Source organism: Neopsephotus bourkii, unplaced genomic scaffold (genome assembly GCF_033783945.1).
Source record: "Neopsephotus bourkii isolate Nb327-2 ecotype Australia unplaced genomic scaffold, CSIRO-AGI_Nbou_v1 NB_787, whole genome shotgun sequence".
NCBI classification, from domain to species: domain Eukaryota; kingdom Metazoa; phylum Chordata; class Aves; order Psittaciformes; family Psittacidae; genus Neopsephotus; species Neopsephotus bourkii.
This window is the reverse complement of record NW_026901283.1, coordinates 2,935,146-2,953,436: the sequence shown is the minus strand read 5'-3', so window position 1 is coordinate 2,953,436 and position 18,291 is coordinate 2,935,146. Positions and strand designations below refer to the sequence as shown.

At 42.4% G+C, this 18,291-nt stretch overlaps 1 protein-coding gene across 9 annotated transcripts in view; it reads right to left on the bottom strand.

Moving 5' to 3' along the window:
- The window catches only part of EPHA5 (EPH receptor A5), a 197,366-nt gene that overhangs the window by 132,523 nt on the left and 46,552 nt on the right, over positions 1-18,291 (bottom strand). The window lies entirely within an intron of this gene.

The window sequence follows — 18,291 nt, the reverse complement described above, 5'->3', positions numbered from 1 at the left end:
ACAGGAAGAGGGGTCGTGGTTTTAAACTGAAAGAGGGGAGATTCAGGCTGGATGTGAAGAAGAAATGTTTTACAATGAGGGTGTTAAAATATTGGCACAGGTTGCCCAGAGAGGTGGTGGATGCACCATCCCTGGAGACATTCAAGGCCAGGCCGGATGTGGGTCTGAGCAATCCAATCCAGTTGAAGATGTCCCTGCTCATGCAGGGGGCTTGGTCTAGATGACATTTGATGGTCCCTTCCAATCCAAACCATTCTATGATTCTGCGATTAAACTGGCATTTCAGGACAGAACACAACCTGCTTCCAAGCACACTGACCCTTCCTGACAAAGATACCACAGAAAAGCTTCCCTACCAGTGGGCTTGGAAGAGCATGGGAAGGGCTGTGGGGTGCAAGAGGGATCTTCCAGGAGAGCAGGGAGGAAGAAGAGAGGTGGAAGTCTTAGGAACAAGCTAGGTGGTTTGCAATAAAAAGCAGGGGCTGGCACAAGGTACCAGAGGGTGAGTGGGAGGGAATGAGAGCAGATATGTACTCGATAATTATAGCTGCATTTCAAGCAGCTCCAGGAAAATGCTGTGGCGTATGCCAAGGCAGAGAGAAGAGCCAGACACGCTGAGGTGGTTTCACTCCACCTTAGATCTCATGGAGGACAGGAGCAGAAGGCAGACAGGAAGCCAAGGGAGGCAGTGAAAATGAGAAATCCTATTTTTGCACCTTAAGAGCTGTAGATAATTCATTTCAACATGTGCTCAGCACTGAATTACTCACCCACTCTCTGGGGAAGGAGCTGCATAGTCTCCACTACTCTATCATCACACCCAGCAGCAGAAACCCACCCTAAGGCAGCATCCACCATTCTGCTCCAGCAGCAGCACAGTGCTCAGTAACCAGCTTCCCATCAGCTTTTTTCCTTTCCAGACCATCTTTCATATTGGAGGCCACTAGATCCAGCAGAAACGTGGCAGTTGGCAGAGGCCAAGCACCACAAGGCAACAGAATATTTACCACAGATAATTTATCACAGCTACGCAGTGGCACTGCCAGGAGGATGCACGTCCTGACTTTTGTAGTCTGTGTCTTTTGGTTATTAAAAGGGCCAATTAGCACATAAATTGAGCTGTGAATACTGAAAAGGGATTTGAAAACAGTAATAATTAAAGAGCAGGACAGCAACTGGGCTCACGAGCTGCCCCTCATCTTCCCTGGCCTGCTTGCTAAGCCACTCCCATATCAATGGAAGAAAAGCAGCAGTGTTCATTAACTGCACAGTGTGCACAGGTACAGGCTGCCTTGCCAGCCCCATACTTGCAAATACACAGGCTCCCTGCCTCACACCAAGAAACACAGTATTTATTCTGATTTCTCCAACTTCACTCAGCATTGAGTCCCCAAGAAACCTTTTCACCTCCACACCCTGACAAATGCCTGGGAAAGGTGATCCACAGGTACTCATCTCAGCTAGACAGTGGAACACCAAGCCCCAAAGGAAGGGGTGACTCAGTAAGAGAGAGGAAAAGTGCCAAAGCTCAGCACCCTACCTGCCACCTTCTCCTGTGCCAGCCACCACCTAATGAGGAGTATCTCATGGCAAACTATGTTCTCAGACCTTAAGCTGCTCCCCAAGGAAGCCATCAGCATCTTTTATTTACAGACTGACAAAAATCCCCAGAGAAAACAGCACTGACTCCCTGCTTGGAACATGGGAAGTGTATATCTTTTTAATCACCACAGCACCAATTCATCTTCAGTGCTGGTACAGCTTCCCCTTTTTGTTGCTCTGAAGCAACTGCAGTGATTCAGCTCCCCTGTGAATACCACTGCCTCTCAATCACAACATTTACTAGCAGGATGGCTAAATACTCACTGACATGCAGGCAGCTCCATCCTGACCCCTGAGGCAAGGTCTTCTCAGCTCTCCCATACAAGCAAACTAAACATGGGAGTTCATCCTAACATACTTTGTATCAGTATATCTGACAGGTCCACAGAAGTTGAAAAAACACAAAGTCTAATGAGCAAGCCACCAAGATCTCCATAAGGAATGCAAATCCAGCATGTTATATATATGGGTTATATATATATATGCAGTAGAACACAACTCAAGTAAACGTGCTCCCTTCCTCATCTGAAACATACCAATTTGATGATTTCTTATGAAAAGTACAATTAGCTAAAAAAAAAAAAAAAAAAAGAAAAGAAAAAAAAGGGGGGGGGGATGGGGGGACAGGGACACATGATCAAAATGCCAATGCCATAGGGCAAAAAAAGGAAAAAAAAAAAAGAAAAAAAAGACAACTGGAGCTTATTTAGGAATAAACAAATGTGCTCATGAAAACTGGCATATTTCTACTCCATTTAGCACTGCATGAAATCTCAGTGTGCTAGGCTGATGCAGCTATAAAGCTCCATCTCCCAATGTCTTGCAACAAGCAAGATCAAGTAGCGGCACTGATGTACCTCCCTCTACAAGACCAAAAAGCAAAGCACAGACTGTTACACAAACAAATTCCCCAAAACCAGGGGCCAAAATCTCACCTATAAGGCTTAGAAGACAGTGAGACTCACACCTGCAAACTCTTTTGGACAGGGTCTAGGCATCTAGAACATAAGAAAGACTGAGGCACTCTGCAGAAAATACAGGACAATTTATACTACATACAGACTCTGCCACTTCAGTTTCCTGGCCACCCCTTTTAACAATAAAAGTGAGCATCCTTCAAATTCATGTGGGCAGTAAACAGCTTTGAAATTAGTGTGAGCCAAGTTCCCTTGCAGAGAGGTACAGGCTTGAGAGAGACAATTACAGAGGAGCTGAGCAGATTTATATCAGTTGGCTTAACATTAAATCTCCTCAGAGCATTTAAAAACATTAAATTGAGGTCTTATTTAAAAACTCGGCATTTTTATTTCACCAGATTAATGACACTTACATTACTAAATTCAATCTGTAGTTTCGAACACCACCAACAACACAGCTCTATCTAAGTGTAATTAAAGAAGTAGTCATCGTTTTGGGGAAAATTTCTGGAGGCACACCAGCAAGTTTGATAAATTCAAGGAACTCACCCCTACATGGTTATTCTAGCACATGGATTTTATTATTCCCTTGCCTGTCTGTGTACAATGAAATATCCGGATAGCATTACATTATCAAACAATTCAACTAAAGGGACTGAAAGCTCACAGCAGGCTTCACTAATACACACTAGTTAATCATAATTTATTGGAAACTTTGCACTTGTATGTTTTGGCTTGTTAATCTTTTGACTATGAAGCTGCAAGTCTGTCAGGTTTTGTCTAAGCAGTAGATTGCCAGTTTTGCATGAAGACAGCAAGAGCTTTTGTTTTCATTTTTACTTGAGAGGAAGAGATCTAGTCCTGTTGCTGCAGGATGCAAACCAGAGACATATTGCTTTGCAAGCACTGATCCACTTTTATCCTCTTTTCAAAAGATAATTAAATACATAGAAAACACGAGCTACAGTGGCATGCTATTTTAAAGCAAATGTTGGAACATGTATTTAGAACCTGGTGCTTCAGCAAAAGAGATTCGGCTGTAAATCATCCTTTTTAGTAAGTCAGAACAGAGCAAAATATCCCATCCAACCTTTTCTAGAAAGGGACAGATAGTAATACCATGTACTTTGTAGTGGAATTTCTACAACATGCTAAATATCTCTTATTTCCCCAATAGCTTAAGACAGTAGAAATTAAATACTCCTATATCGATGATGATCTCCTGTCTCTAGCTTTCCTAACTAGTTAATAACATCTGTAGACTGTGAGAACATGCAATACAAAATGTAATAGTCTGACTGAGCTACAGCTGGAAACTCGGTCTAGGTATTTGGAAAAAAACCCAAACCCCTCAACTGTTAACTACAAATCACATCACTGAAACTAAATATTGCCAGGACAATGAATCACTTATGATCAGCTAAAACATAGTAGGTACATGCCTACAGTTACTAATGAGAAGAAATAACAGTTATGTATCTGCATCAACATGTGGTTTAGCAAGTGTAGGACAAGACTGGAAGCTTGATTTTCCACTGAATGATAAATGAATTTGGCAATTTCCTTCTTTGCTTTGCTTCCTCATCACCAAAATCAGGGTAATGACATCACCTATGTACAGAAGATATTCAATCCTGTGACAAAAGCCTTGAGGCTAGAATTCCCAGAAGGCAAGCATAGAAGAAGAGTAACTGAGCCTCACTGCTCAGCTATTTTTCCTCCATCAACTGCAAAATTCCCTTGGCTTTGAAAATCCCATATTAGCCCCACATTAGTGCTACTGTTATGTTGTTGCTGGGTTTTTAATGGTTCTTTTTCTACTCATGATGCCACCTTGTCATGGCTATTAATAGTCTTTTTTCTCCCCTTCAGTCCCAACAGACCTATAGACCAACTAGTTCAAAATCAAACCAGAACAGAAATATAACTTTTCTCTGGAACAACAATCGCTTTTGTTATATTCCAGTACAGACTGAATAACACACTACATTTTCCAAGTAGTGCTTCATGTCATGTAAACCTCAGAAAAGTGAGGGGAGGGGAGGAGAGGGAGCAAAGCTCTTCCATTATTTATCAGCCACACAGTCTAGTCTTTGCCCCACAAGCTGTTTTTCAGAGATCTATGGATGCAGCATTCACAGAAGATTTTCCCTCATTAATACTTTCAACCATGCTGATCTACAGCACAACATTAAATTTACACACCATTGATTGTTGTGAAATAATATATTTTTTTTTGCCCCCAGGAATGCTTAAAATAAAAAATAATTAAATTCCTTTGCTTTTATGTCATAACAGTGTGCAACAAAGTAGTATATGAGCACTGTGCATTTATTGAAGCTCCTAAGTTATTGATGAGACTCTTAAAGACTAAGCTGACAAAGCCATTCCACTTCTGGTGATTTACATAATTATATTTTAGGTACAATTTATTCTGCTGCCTATAATCAACTTTTAAGCAAACATTCTGTGTATACCCTTAAGTTTTAACCTGAAGCAATCCAAATTAATAAATGCAGTTTCATGCAAGAGCAGAGGTCTCCTGAAAGGCATCTCAGTTACGTGTTTTAAAGCAAGGGGTAACAAGGGGGGGGGGAGGAGTAATCCTCATCATCGCCTCTTTACATTTCCTGTGGCTGTTCATTTGTTTATATCACAACAGCATCTAATCAAGAACCAGATGCCAGTTGTTAGACAAGTGTTACTTGGGCACTTACCCACTTGCCTCTTCCTGCTGAAAAGCTGTTTCCAAAGTGCCACAGAAAGCCTCGGACACACCAGGGCATTAAATTTCAAAGCATGTGTTCATCTTCTGTTATCTGACACAAAACCAACATTGTTTTCTGAATTGCACTGCAAAAACCATGCCCTTGAAATTCCTCTCTGTCCCAGCCAGGAGGAGGCAAACAGCAAAGCAGTCACCTAAACTGAGTGCTCAGCTCCTCCTAAAGGGAAACTCCGGAGGGGAAAACAATGCACATACAAAACGAGAGGGGCAGAGGAAGTGAGTCAGGGTTGCTGGAAAATATTTACTTGCTGATTTGAACACAAAGGAATCTCAAGCATTCCTCACCATCTCTTCAGCGAGGCACACTGTGCATAGCACATTGGATCTGTTGCCACAGTATATTTAAGGTAAACCTCTGCCATTTTTGTCCTTCAGCCATGTCAGTTCTAGTTACTCCCCAGGCCCTGACAGCACAGCATCACTCTGCAAGGCCTTCTCAAATGTGCATCATCTTCTGTTAGATAACAAGTGCATGCCTAGATCCTTTTCATGAAAGCAAGAGAGATCAGAGGAATTGTTAATGATTTTGAAGGAATGATGAAACCAGGAAGCCTGAGCCTCCTGACTCCATCAAAATTGGTTAATGGACCTTCAGCACAACACCCAGCCTTTATGCCTGAGTTTTCCCCTCTGAATACCTATATTTGTATTTAATATGTGTGTGTACCAGCTGACAAATCTGGAGAACTCCAGAAGGCAGCCAGGGCAAAATGTCAGAGCTAGAAAAAGACCTCCCAAAGATCTTTCAGATTAATATTATTCTTTAGTTAGGCACTGTGCAGAGAGGGTTTGCTGCAGCTAACTGCATTTTCCAAGTGCTGCTCTGGAAGCTATAGGCACCTGCAGCACAGTAATCTCAGGATAAGGGAGTGACTCAGCCTCCTGAATGCTGGACAAGGAAGGCAGCAGAATTTCAGGGGTGAAAGTGAGGAAGGATCAGATGAATCACAGCACTGTGTAACTCCTCCTCCTACATGACTCTAGTGGACTTATTACTGTCTGAGGACTAAATAGTGCTGGTTTCTTGAACAGAGAGAAAGGCCAAACCCTCTGCACCAGAAATAGGCTTTGCAAGTGAAAGCCACTGCTGGCTAGAACTTTTGCAAACCCGTTAGCCAGCATCTCCCCTGCTCACAGCTGAGCAGGGCAGGGACCTGGGAAGTAGCCAATGGCACCTCACATTTAGCCCTTGTGCTTGAAAGAGCCCTGCTTAGAAAGGGCCTTCTCCAGCTGCAACCCTTGGATTAGGAATGGAGATGCTTGAGATCTGTGTTGAGGTACTGTAAGCCACCACAATGCTGTAGCAGTAACATGACCACAGCATTTTATGGCTGCAACAAGATACTGCTGATCTATTAGCACTGAAAACACTACTGATGTAAAACACAGCACTACTGACATCACTAGTGCTATACCCAGATTAGGTCAGATTGTTGTTAATAAAATCATCTTGTATCTCCCACAGTCCTGGAGGTCTATGCCCAAGCAAGTCAGGAGTTAAACATTAAAACTATAGACCTTTTGACACCCAAAATGTTTTCCATCAGCATAAGACTGCCTACATAATTTATATATCACGAATATGATTTGGCAGGATTAAATATGAAAATAATATATCAAGGATTTGTTATTGGAAGGGAAAACATTTGCAGCATACAACAGCCCAACAGAAGAAAAGCCTGATTGCTGTGATGAATAATGCATATTGCCTATGGTACTAATTAACCTTGTACTCCAGTAAGATATTATGGAACAATAAGGCTAATTTGAATGTGGCCCAACACTTTTCCCAATGGCATCTGGGAATCAGTCTTTGGAACATGTAAAATTTGAATTTGTTAAACCAGAAGCCTTTATTTCTCAAAGAATAAACTTTCAGAAAGAATATTTTTGTTTCTCTGCATTCAACAGCCCACTCTGTTGGCATGCATGCACACAGTACAAAAATACAGAAGGGGACTCCACAACCAGAAATGGTCTAGTTTGGCTTTCCAAGAGCCCCCACCCATCTGCCAGCAGCATGCAGGCAGTGACAACGTGCTTCCGACTAAATTCCACAAAGCCTCTGCAGACTCAGATGTCCTACGGATGTGACTGCAGCACGACTGTTGCATAGCCTTGCTTTCTCCCTGATCCGAGTGGCAAAACAAGCTAGTTGAAAATGAACACTGGAACAAGCTAATACTTTTATGCCTCCAACCTAAAAGCACACGCCTCCTCCTGAAAACACTGACTAGTTTAGGCTGCTCTTGCTTTCCTTCCAAAATACTCATTTTCTTGTTAGCCCAAAGCTACACATGGTATTTAACACACAACACATAGAAGCACTGTGTTCTTAGTCATGTGCACAGTATGCACAACTTGCAGCAAACTACTTGCACACAAAGACATGGAGGCATAACCAAAGGCACAGAAGGCAACATGCATAGGCATCTTGATAAACACCTTTAAGAGCAGACATTGGACCATAAGTTCACACAATCACGGGAACAGGTTTTCAGATAACACTGGACAACTGCTTTATACACCAAGGTCTGATACAGCAAAGACTTACCTGGGGGGGAGGGGGGGGGGAGGGTCGGCTAGGGAACAAACCAATCAATCAGGGAAAACAAGCAGACTTTTTGGCTTTCTGTAAGTATCCTTCTGCCCTGGGAATTGCTGGGAGGTCACCAGGGAGGTCACCAAACCACAGAGTACCCAACAATGTTTTGGAACGGTAGGGTCTGACAGGGGTCATTGACGCCCCATCAACCAATGCACTTAACACTACCTTTCAGAGCCAGTGCGACTCTCCACCCTCTCCACCTTCACCACAAGGATGACACAGCTCTTGTCAATGCCATTAGCCATTAGCTCAGAGCTCAGTCAATAACAGACTCACACAATCATTTCATTTGTCCCCAAGCACCAGACATTCAACTGGCAGCCATCCCACACACCAGTGTGAAAACCCCACATAGAACACCAGCAAAATAGCACCAGATCTCTGACCGGACTGCTGAGTATTGTGTTATCAATGCATCCAGGAAGTGAGAGCTCCAAAACATCAACAATGGGGATGCCAACTGCAGAGCAAGAGTCAGTTGAGCACACAGAATAACAGCAGCAGTTTAGGGAAAAGGCTTCCTATGATGCACCAAGTCCTGCAAGCAGACTCATAGTGCTGGCATGCCATTTTAGATGGTAGTAATAGTGAGGAGTGACTCAAACTTCTTCCCTACTCTTTTCAGTGGAGCACAATGCAGAAACACATGATGAGTTTTAGCCTGTGTCCCCCTGCATGAGATGAGAAAAAGACAACCATAAAGAGCCAGAAACCCTGATATTTAGGAGGTATGGAGGAGATCAGGACCAAACCATTTGCTGAGAAGTAGGTCTGATGTGAAATACATCAATTATTATGAACTACATTTCTATCGTATAGGCTGTGCTCTGCTGGCAGCCAGTGCAACAGGAAACCATCTAGTTGTTAAGAATATAAAAGACGATCATCTCCCACCAAAAATCAATGATAAAATCCCCACTGATTACAGAAAGCACAAGATCATGCTGCTACTCACTTCTGCCAGGAAACGGGCACCCAGACGTATTAGCTTGGCAGCACTACCCTGCAGCAAGGGCTCCGGCTGCTATTTCTGCCAGGCTTACCAGCCCAGACACCAATAGGACAGTTTCTGTCTCTGGTACTAGCTAGACTCTCAATCTGGACTGAACTGCCTTTGCACATAAATGGTCAATTAACTCCCTCAAGCATAAGCTTGTCTCTGCATCTGCCTGTGTGGGGCCACACTGTTCTGACCCAAGCCATGTCTGTAGCCATTACCCCCATCTAAATCCCCTGCTGCTGGCTTTGTTGGTGGATGCTACTGCTGTCACAACACGAGCAAGTCCTAGCAGCTGTGACACTTCATTTGTCTGGGCAGCAGCATGCCTCAAAGGATGACTACCCTGTTTTAGTGGGAGTATGCAAGACAATCAATGCAAACCAGTTTTGACATATTAAATCATGCTTGAACTGCAGGAGCAAAGAAAAAGAACGTAAAAGTCATAACAAAAAAAAAAAAAAAAAGCCTTACAAATAAATAAATAATGTGGGCCAGGCTTGAGTACAGGAAGGGGAGAAAAATCTTTTACCTGAGTCTGAGTGAAAACTTTGGGTAGGCACAGAGTGAAAGACTGCTTTGCAAGACAGACACCTCCCTTTTTCTACAGAGGTTTATAGCCATTTACATGCATTTCACTTCCAGGGTAAGTCTCTTGCCAATCACCTGCTCTGGCACTGAAAGAGCATCAAGTGTTCTAGCGAAGAGCAGCCCCAAAAACAGATAGGACAGGAAAGGTGAAATTCTATCACATGCATATTTACCCCTTACCAGCATATTCACCTGCATGCAAAAACCCTGAGCAAGATCTGACTTGGTATTGGGGGTCCCATGGCTGGTTTTGCCACTCTGTGAGCCCTTCAGACATTTTAAAATCAAATTCCCTCTGGAAACACTTTGCTCCAGAGGTTTCTTGACAGAGAGATAATACTCAAACTGCTGCAAGTCTACCATTGCAATGCAGGAAATCTCACCAACACAGGGTCACAGGGCATCTGTGGACACTGGCAATTAACTGTGGCATCTCCCTGTCATCCTGAACGCCTTCCTCTCTGCTGTAGATTTTTTACCAGTAATTAACATGCCAAATTGCCTTGGATTTATATGAATAAAATGCTGACCTGCATAGAGACCCAGCAGTAATGAAGTCCATGGTCCTGTCTCTGTCCCTGCCTGGGTTGCAGGCTATCTGCAAAGTGGCTTGGAGCTGGGAAGCTGCAATCCACAGGCTGCTTCTGCCGAATACCAAATTAGCACATTCTCCAAGCTTGTAGGGAGCAGCTTTTCTTTGGCTGTGCAGTAATTAAAAAGCTTCCTTTCCAGGCAGCTTCAGAAGGCAACCCTGTGACCTCCATCACTGCTGCAATGGGATGAGAGACTCGGTGTAAGACTTATGATGCATTATTTGGGGAATTAGTATTATAGCAGAGCGACCCTTCTGACCATGCAGGAGGCAGCCATTTCACTCAGTGGATGGTAACCATGACTCCAGAGTTCAATAAAGATCATGTTGGCTGCCTAGACAGGTTCCCTTTATTCAAGTAATACTAGTCACACATGCAGAGGTAGGAGAAGCATTTTTATCTCTCTGCAGAGGGTCTGGTACTCAATAAAGCTGAGGCTTTGGCAGTGAAAGGGGCCCTTGGGTAGAGATGGACTCCTAGGCACAGCTTCTACACTAGGCAGAGGCTCTGGTTGATGTGAGAGTCCTGCTCAGAAAATGCACCTCCAGGCCGAATATTTTTTTGAAGGGAAGCATCTAGTCAAGGTACAAAAGCAAGCCTTTTGCAAACACAGCTTCTATTTAAATTCCAGATCTAGAAGAATGGCAAGTTTGTTGTTACTTCTCAGCAAATCCACTTGGAGATGAATGTTCTCAGGGTTTTAGGTTAGTCTAAGACCATAAAAAGAGCACAGGGGATCAAGTACAGCACTGACACCCAGAACCTTGGTTCAGGCTCTGGCCCAAGGCTGTAATCTATTAAATGGGGAACAGTGACTCTGACTTACTTCATAAAATAGATCCTTCAAGATCCAGTAGAGAAAAGCCCTTTATAAAACCTTCAAATGTTTTTAGTAATCTGTATTAACCATTTATTTCTTCACACTAAAACAGTCACGTCTGAAAGTGCCAGAGAAACTACTCACAAGCCACTCAAAGTCTACAATGACGCCTTGACTCAGGATACACCACCAAGTCTTACCACAACAATGGGTCACATCGCAAGCTAGTGCTGCATCCTGTGCTACACTGGCCAGGTAAACCTGCCATGAGAGCTGAGCCCACCACCATCACCACCACAGTGGGCTGTGCAAGGATGCCAGGCTGAAGATGCAGATGAAGATGCGCTGCTGATGCGTATTCTCTCCCACTCACCCAGCTGGCATCCAGGAACATGACTTCAGCTGGTTTTTTAAGGACATACATTTACAGAGATAAAACATGTATATGAAATCAATAAGAGACATCCACAAGCCTGGCATTGTCTCTTTTGTCCTTTATTTTTTTTCCCCCTTTAATCTGCTTTGGTTATAGAGCTTGGGGTTTATGTAACACCTAGCCTCCTCACTCTTCAAGTTCATTCCAGTATTAATCTCAGCCATCCCTGATTGAATTAAAACATGGAAGCACATCAGTACCTGCTGCAGCCTTAGCCATCTGTTCATTGATACCATTGTGCCTATACTAGATTAACTTATTCAGTGACAAAAAATGAGCAAATTTCAAGCAAAATAAATGGGAATTTCTATTTACATGAAGAGCAGATTAACCTCTTTCCGCAGACATCTGTGTTGCAGTCTCTTTGCTTTTACTGCAGTCTATTGAACACTTACCTTATACACGATACAGGTTTATCCAGCTAAAGAAATTAAATAAAAAGTAAGCTGCAAATCTGTTCATACAAGCACGATTGTATTCTGCTTCTGCAGAGCCAGGATTTCAGCCTCAATGTTAACCCAAAGTAAGTTAAAATGGTCAAAATGTAAAGCAGGCAGATGGAAAAGCTTATTATTGAAATGTCAATACATCATTAACTACTGCTAAGTGCTTCTAAATGAGCAACATAGAACTGGAAACCCAAATTATGAACAAAACACAACAGTACAACTTAATTTTAATACCCCTTTTAATTAGGTGGAATGAGGGTTCTGACAAATGAGCTCTGGCAGACCATAGGCAGTTCAAGAGGTTGCAGATACCTTCCTGTTAAAGATCACAGTGGGATAGTGCCCACATCCTAGGCAGCTAGGGCATCAAGAAAAACCCTACACTTGTCGCATCAACTCTTGGGCAGATTATCCAGTTCTGCAGAACCAGCAGCAGCTTCCAGGATTGAGAGAGAGGGCAGCTGGGGACAGCCATACCTTAAATCAAGGCAATTAAATTCATTGCATTGCCAACCAGCATTTGTGGACTTTATCCTTAGTATTTCTCCAGAGTCCTTACTTGTTTGTAAAAAAACACAATTAATAAGAAAGCTGTTTCCAAGAATTTCAAAATCTAAGGTGGACATTAAAGGAACCTAACAGCAGTATGGCTAACACTCCCTTTTCTCCTGCATCAGCTCTCTCATCCCATAATTTAAGAAATCCCAATTTCTACCAATGGATACCCTAAAGAACACTAAACCCAAAGGCAGTATTCAAATAAATATCAGTTAATTACCTAGGACCAGACTAAAAAGCGTACCCTATGATCTGCCCCAAAATATCTTACAGCTAAGAAGGAAACACAACCTTCACAGTTGACACTTTTGGAGCCATTTCCAAACCTTATTTGCACTCTTCAATCTACACTTTGTAGGGGGAAAAAAGTGCTCCTTAACTGTCCTTCTTGAACGTGACTGTCAGCAGCCACACTGCAAAAAACAGTAAGGTTAGGTTGGTCAAAGTAATGGCCTAAAAGTGCTGCTGCAGAATGAGGAAAGATCTTCAGAGTCACTGGGGTTATGAGCAAACAAGGTAGTGCAGAAGGTTGCAACTCATTAGCAAAGCACTATGTATTGCACATAAAGAGATACCGAGCCTCCTATAATGAAGGCACATATACATGCAAAATAAAGCAAAGAGAATAATATTAATTAATCCTGCTGCAACAGTTTTGATCTATGGAAAACATTTCCCTGCTCTTGTTAATTATTTCAGCTGCAGAACAAACCACCTAAATAGTCACATGCACATACCTCTGCAGAATAAAGCCTCATTTCCCCTCTGCTGACAACTGCCTTTCGCTGAAATGAGGCATTCAACTGATTTTCTTTACATTTGAAAAGACAATACGCACTGTGTGGCCAAAAATTCAGCTATTCTGACACTGGTTTGTTTTGTGCCTAAATTAAAATTAACTAGGCACTTCAGCTCATAATTATATAAACACCTATGATGCTATACTCCTAACCAATTTGGTTTTAATCAGAAAAACACATGAGAAGCATGAATGATAGGCAAAGAGCTCCCTTGAGGGTCAACTGTATTTCTAAATTCAGTATTCTCCATATACTGAATAATTCCATCAATGCTTCTCTTTCCATGTAATCACCTCCCAGTAGAACAATTAGAAGTGGGGTGGGTTTTTTTGTTTGGTTGGTTGCTTTTTATCCCTGGACTATGCTTACTTTCCACTCCACCACAAGGGTAAAATCACACTTGCCTTATTCACCTAAGCCCCAGCTGGGAACTGTCCCACAAGACAAGCAGGATTTAGCAGCATGCTGTCATTCTAGCATCTGCAATAAGGAGTTTAGAGAGCAAGAATTCAGCCCTGAGTCAGAGAGGCAAGCAAACAAGGTATAGAGGAAGAAAAGTTGCCCCTCTCCTGCACCTACATCAGATGCAAAACCATAAATACTGGCTGCTTCGGGCAAAAGCCCAAGCTCCAAAATAAGGGCATCTGTGCACCAGCACGTTTCCATTTCCTAGAAATAAGGGGACAGGGAAAGCAATGTCTGAGCTGCAGCACTATGTCACTTGAGGAAACCACACACAGTGAATTTGTTAAAAACAGAGGTGTTTTTTTATTGTGGTATCAGCTACGTGTTTCATTCACAGGTCAGGCCTCTGGGATAGCTGTTGCGCAGACACAGAAATGTGATATTCATCAAGCGTGGCTCCACCATCACCATCATTGGCAAGCCGAGATGGTGCCACCTACCAGCCAAGGGTCACTGCCTCTGCCTGCCTGCTCCTGCACAGCTGCAAGAAACCCAGTTGCCTCTGAATACCCTTCCAGGAGCTGATCAACAGGGGGGCAATCACTGCTCTGGGAAAGTGCCTTCAAATGTCTGCACTGATTGCACTGCTCTTAGAGGAAGACTAGTAACTGTTCCACCCCCAATCAGCCAGCAACAAAACCACCTGAGAACTGATTTATCAGGTAAACTTCTGATCTATGTATACTAGCTACCTATGTCAATTAGTTTTAATTATATCAAGAATAAAAGACCTGTGAACACAAGGGTTTTTTTCAGCTTTGTTTTCTGTAAGAAATTCTCATTTCTCTTGGCACAGCTCAGCTGAATTGCAACACAAGCAATGAACAATCAGCAAAAATAAATATTGTTTGGCAAATGCACTGAGGTATACTCAAAGTTGATTAAGGGAAGAATAATCAAACAAACATCAATATTTAAGACAGCAGAAGGGCTTGAACACTAGAGTTGTTTTACAAATGAAAAATATCCAAGTGTTTCCTCTGCCAGCAATTCCTTTCTAAAACCAGAAAACAATACTTCAATCCATCCTCCCTCCAGCCCTCAAAGTTCCTCCCCAGAAGAAGGCAAGGGTAAAGAAAGATTTCACTGAGTTTTCCTGCATTATTTTGTCCACCTCTAACATCTGTAATCTTATCCATACTTGTAGCTGACTAAACCCAGCTGTACTCTTTTTGATGTCTCTTAAGTAGCAGCATGCACTGATTCTTGGAAAGGAAAGCCTTACAACCTCCTGAACTCATTATCCACCTTCTCAGCTGGGCTCTCATTCAGTGCAGTTTTTCTCCCCTCTTCCCCCCCCCCCTTCCCTTTTTTTTTTTTAACTCAAATATTTAATTAATTTTTGATTCAGCTCTAAAAGCAGCTGAAAAAAAAAATCAGGCTCTGCAAATCAATTACACCCACAATTACCACTCTGGTCACTAGCAGGACCTCAGCACTGCAATTGTATTTGGGTCTCATTAGCTTAACCTGTCAACATCCTCTCCCTTCCAGTACCATGGGCTCCAAAGCCTTGAAAGGCATAAAAGTAAGTACTTCTTACTAAAAAACACATTGGGCTGAAGGTGAAGATGAATACAAAGAGAAGTGCTAGAAGGTGCCCTTTTCACAGCAGCTTTATTAACTTCCTACACAAACCCCAGTAGTGAGCCCTGCTATATACAAGAAAGCAACTAAAACTGAAGTTACAATAAAACCCATCTATGCCAATGCAGGAAGGAAAGCATAGACTAGGGCAGATAAGAATTTTTTTGCCAACCCCCTAAATGGATAAAGGCAGATATTTCAGTGGTGCCGCATGATGTTTTTACGGTATCTTGCGGAACTGGCCATTAACTTTGGTTGAGTACTGCCTCCTAAGGAGGATACCACCATTAGGAGACTTGAAATAGACCAAACAGACTTGAAACTGGGCACTTTCCTCAATTTTCCTCAAGGTCCCATTCAGACAGCATCAGCTGAACCGAAGCAAAGACAATAACCATTAGTCCTTTCAGCAGTACCAAATCACAGCTCTGGAAACCAGGAAAGAAATTCACAGAGCAACTGCTTTCATTTCTCTTATTAACTAGTACAGCAATTTATTCTTGTGAATAATGGACCTTAACACCAGTCCTTTATAAACATGTCCCAAAACAGTCACAATTTACCTTCTAACTGTTCCATAGCAGATGCTGATAAATGAGCCATGTTGCCAAAGGATGTATAAAATCCAACTAGTTTGGGTTCTTTACAGTAAATACTGCCTAGCCACCTATATTAATTGAGAGAGCGAGTACATTATATAAGGAGATTAGACCATGTCATATTTACAGCTTCAGTGTCCCCAGCGAGAGAAACTGCTCAGCTGTTACTGTCAGTGCCTTCTTCAAACAGGAACCCTGCTGACAGGATGATGAATTCAGAACATCGTTGCCAATTAATGATTTGTAGGCAGAAGGGATTTCAATAGTTCCCATATGTTTGTGAGAGCGACTGGGATTTATATTACCTCTAATAAGAGAGTGTAGTCTGCTCTGTCCAGACATGACACTAGAGCTTGGAAAATGTCATATATGCAGGAGACATTTTAATAAACAAAGCCAGGCTCTTCTGGGTTGAAAGAGTTTCCTAAAGCATGGTCATTAATAACCTGCTTATGCTTAAGCAAAAGGAAGCAGGGAGACCGCTTGCAAGATGCAGCCAAGTGATTTACAAACCCAAGGTCAGAGGTTATTTAGGTGTTTGTCTAAGCTACACTGAAGAGTGCCAAGATCATCATTATGTCAGCCAGGAGCACAGAGTGCATTTCCTAAACACCAGTCAGGCCAGTGGGGCAGTAGGAAGAGGCATCTACAAGCACACAGGACGTTTCTTGGTGTTACGGATACTGCCTGTGGGTTGTAAATTTTAACTTCACTGTCCCTCATCCTTATGACTATAACAATACCCAAACAAGTAAGCACTTTACTCACAAAGCTTCAGCATGAATTCCATACACGCTGAGTGCAGACGTTCTGAATGGCCTAAGGCTGAATATCTCCTATGGACTGAGCATCTCCTCAGAGCCAACCAGCAGGAAACACTTGGCACGATGACCTGGGTTAAACACCGGCATACCCAAATGGGGCCCTCAAACAGACTTTGCTGTAGGCACTCAGATCCTAGTGTCCCACTGATTTGGTGATGGACTTTAGGGTTTTCCTACAAATAAGAATTATGGGTTTTAACAGCTCTAGACCAATTAAATTACTTAATGAACTCCTGCCAAGGGTGAAACCTGTAGGTGAAGTATAAGAATATTTTTATCCATAACAAAGCTTATCCTTGTTGATCTATCTGACCCACACCTCTCATCCGACAATGTGGATTTCCTCAGCTTGGGCTAATGTTGATCTTGGCTCCCCTTGTGCAGTATCAAACATCAAGTCTGATTCTTCTCCCCCTTCCCCACAGAAGAAGTATTTTTATTAGCACAGGAAAAGCAAAACCAAGTCAGATTTTGTTGCATGTACTACATCTGCAAAAAAAGAAGACTACCCCCGTTAAAAAGCACACTCCACATGCTGTTTACTAGAGGGTTCTCCAAAACCAATATTACCTACATTTTCTCTCCAAGAAAATTCTTCCTTGAAAAGACTTGAACTTCTGAGGTACAATGTGTGACCAAGTATAAAAGGATCGAGGCCAGTTTTCTTTAGATATGTACGGATCTAGCCTTTGCACCAACACTACAATCATAAATAACAAGTGCCTGGAGTGAGATGAAGAGAAAAATTCAACACCACCTTTGGTTGGAACAGAATCCCTCTGACTTCCCCACAGGTTAGGTACTACTAAGTGGCTGAAGTGCAGGCAGTTAAGACGGGTCTGATAACCAACATATAGTAATTTTTCAAAATGCAAACTGCAGTGAAATGTTGGGGTTGTTTTTTATTCCCTTTCCCCTTCTTTTTAATGTCCAAATCAGCTTTAAGCTACCTGTTACATATTTACAAGAGAAGGGCAGATTTTATAAACCAGCATGTAATACAGCATAAAATGAGATTATACACTCCTTGAGTATGTTGCATTTTAAAAGTATTCTTTTTTTAGGTCTTAAGCTTTAGGTCTCTTGCAAAAAGCCCCTGATGATTCAGGAGACCAGCGTTGCTGACCAGCAACTCGGGAACCTCAGCCAGCTACTTGTGTGAAAACTTCTGCACATATGAAAGCATTTTTGTTGGTAGCTCTTTAGGTTTAACTCTAAACAGCTGAACAGCTTCATATTAAACTGTTTACCAGAGAGGAAAATCAATCACCTCACCACATCAAATCCTCACTCCCCCCCACAGAGTTATAAAGAAAGAAAAACATACTCCTTTAAATATAGAAACAAAATGCATCTTTCATAGGGAGATTAACTTCAAATATTCCCTAGTATAATCCAGAAAAAAGAAATCAAGCTTCTAAAATTCATAAGGAAACCCCAATGCCGAGGAGAAAAGGGTACAGCCTTAGATAACTGATAAAACTGCAATTGGCTCATGGACTCAGCAGTACAGTGCTCCAAACATAAGAGTGGTGTGCCAGATTCTCCTTGTCCACAGCCCTGCAAGCACCAGAAGCACCCATACACAAGTGTCAAGTCCCACTATGTCCAGCCAAGGCCTCTCCCTTCCTGATGGCAAAGTCATTCAAAGAACCTC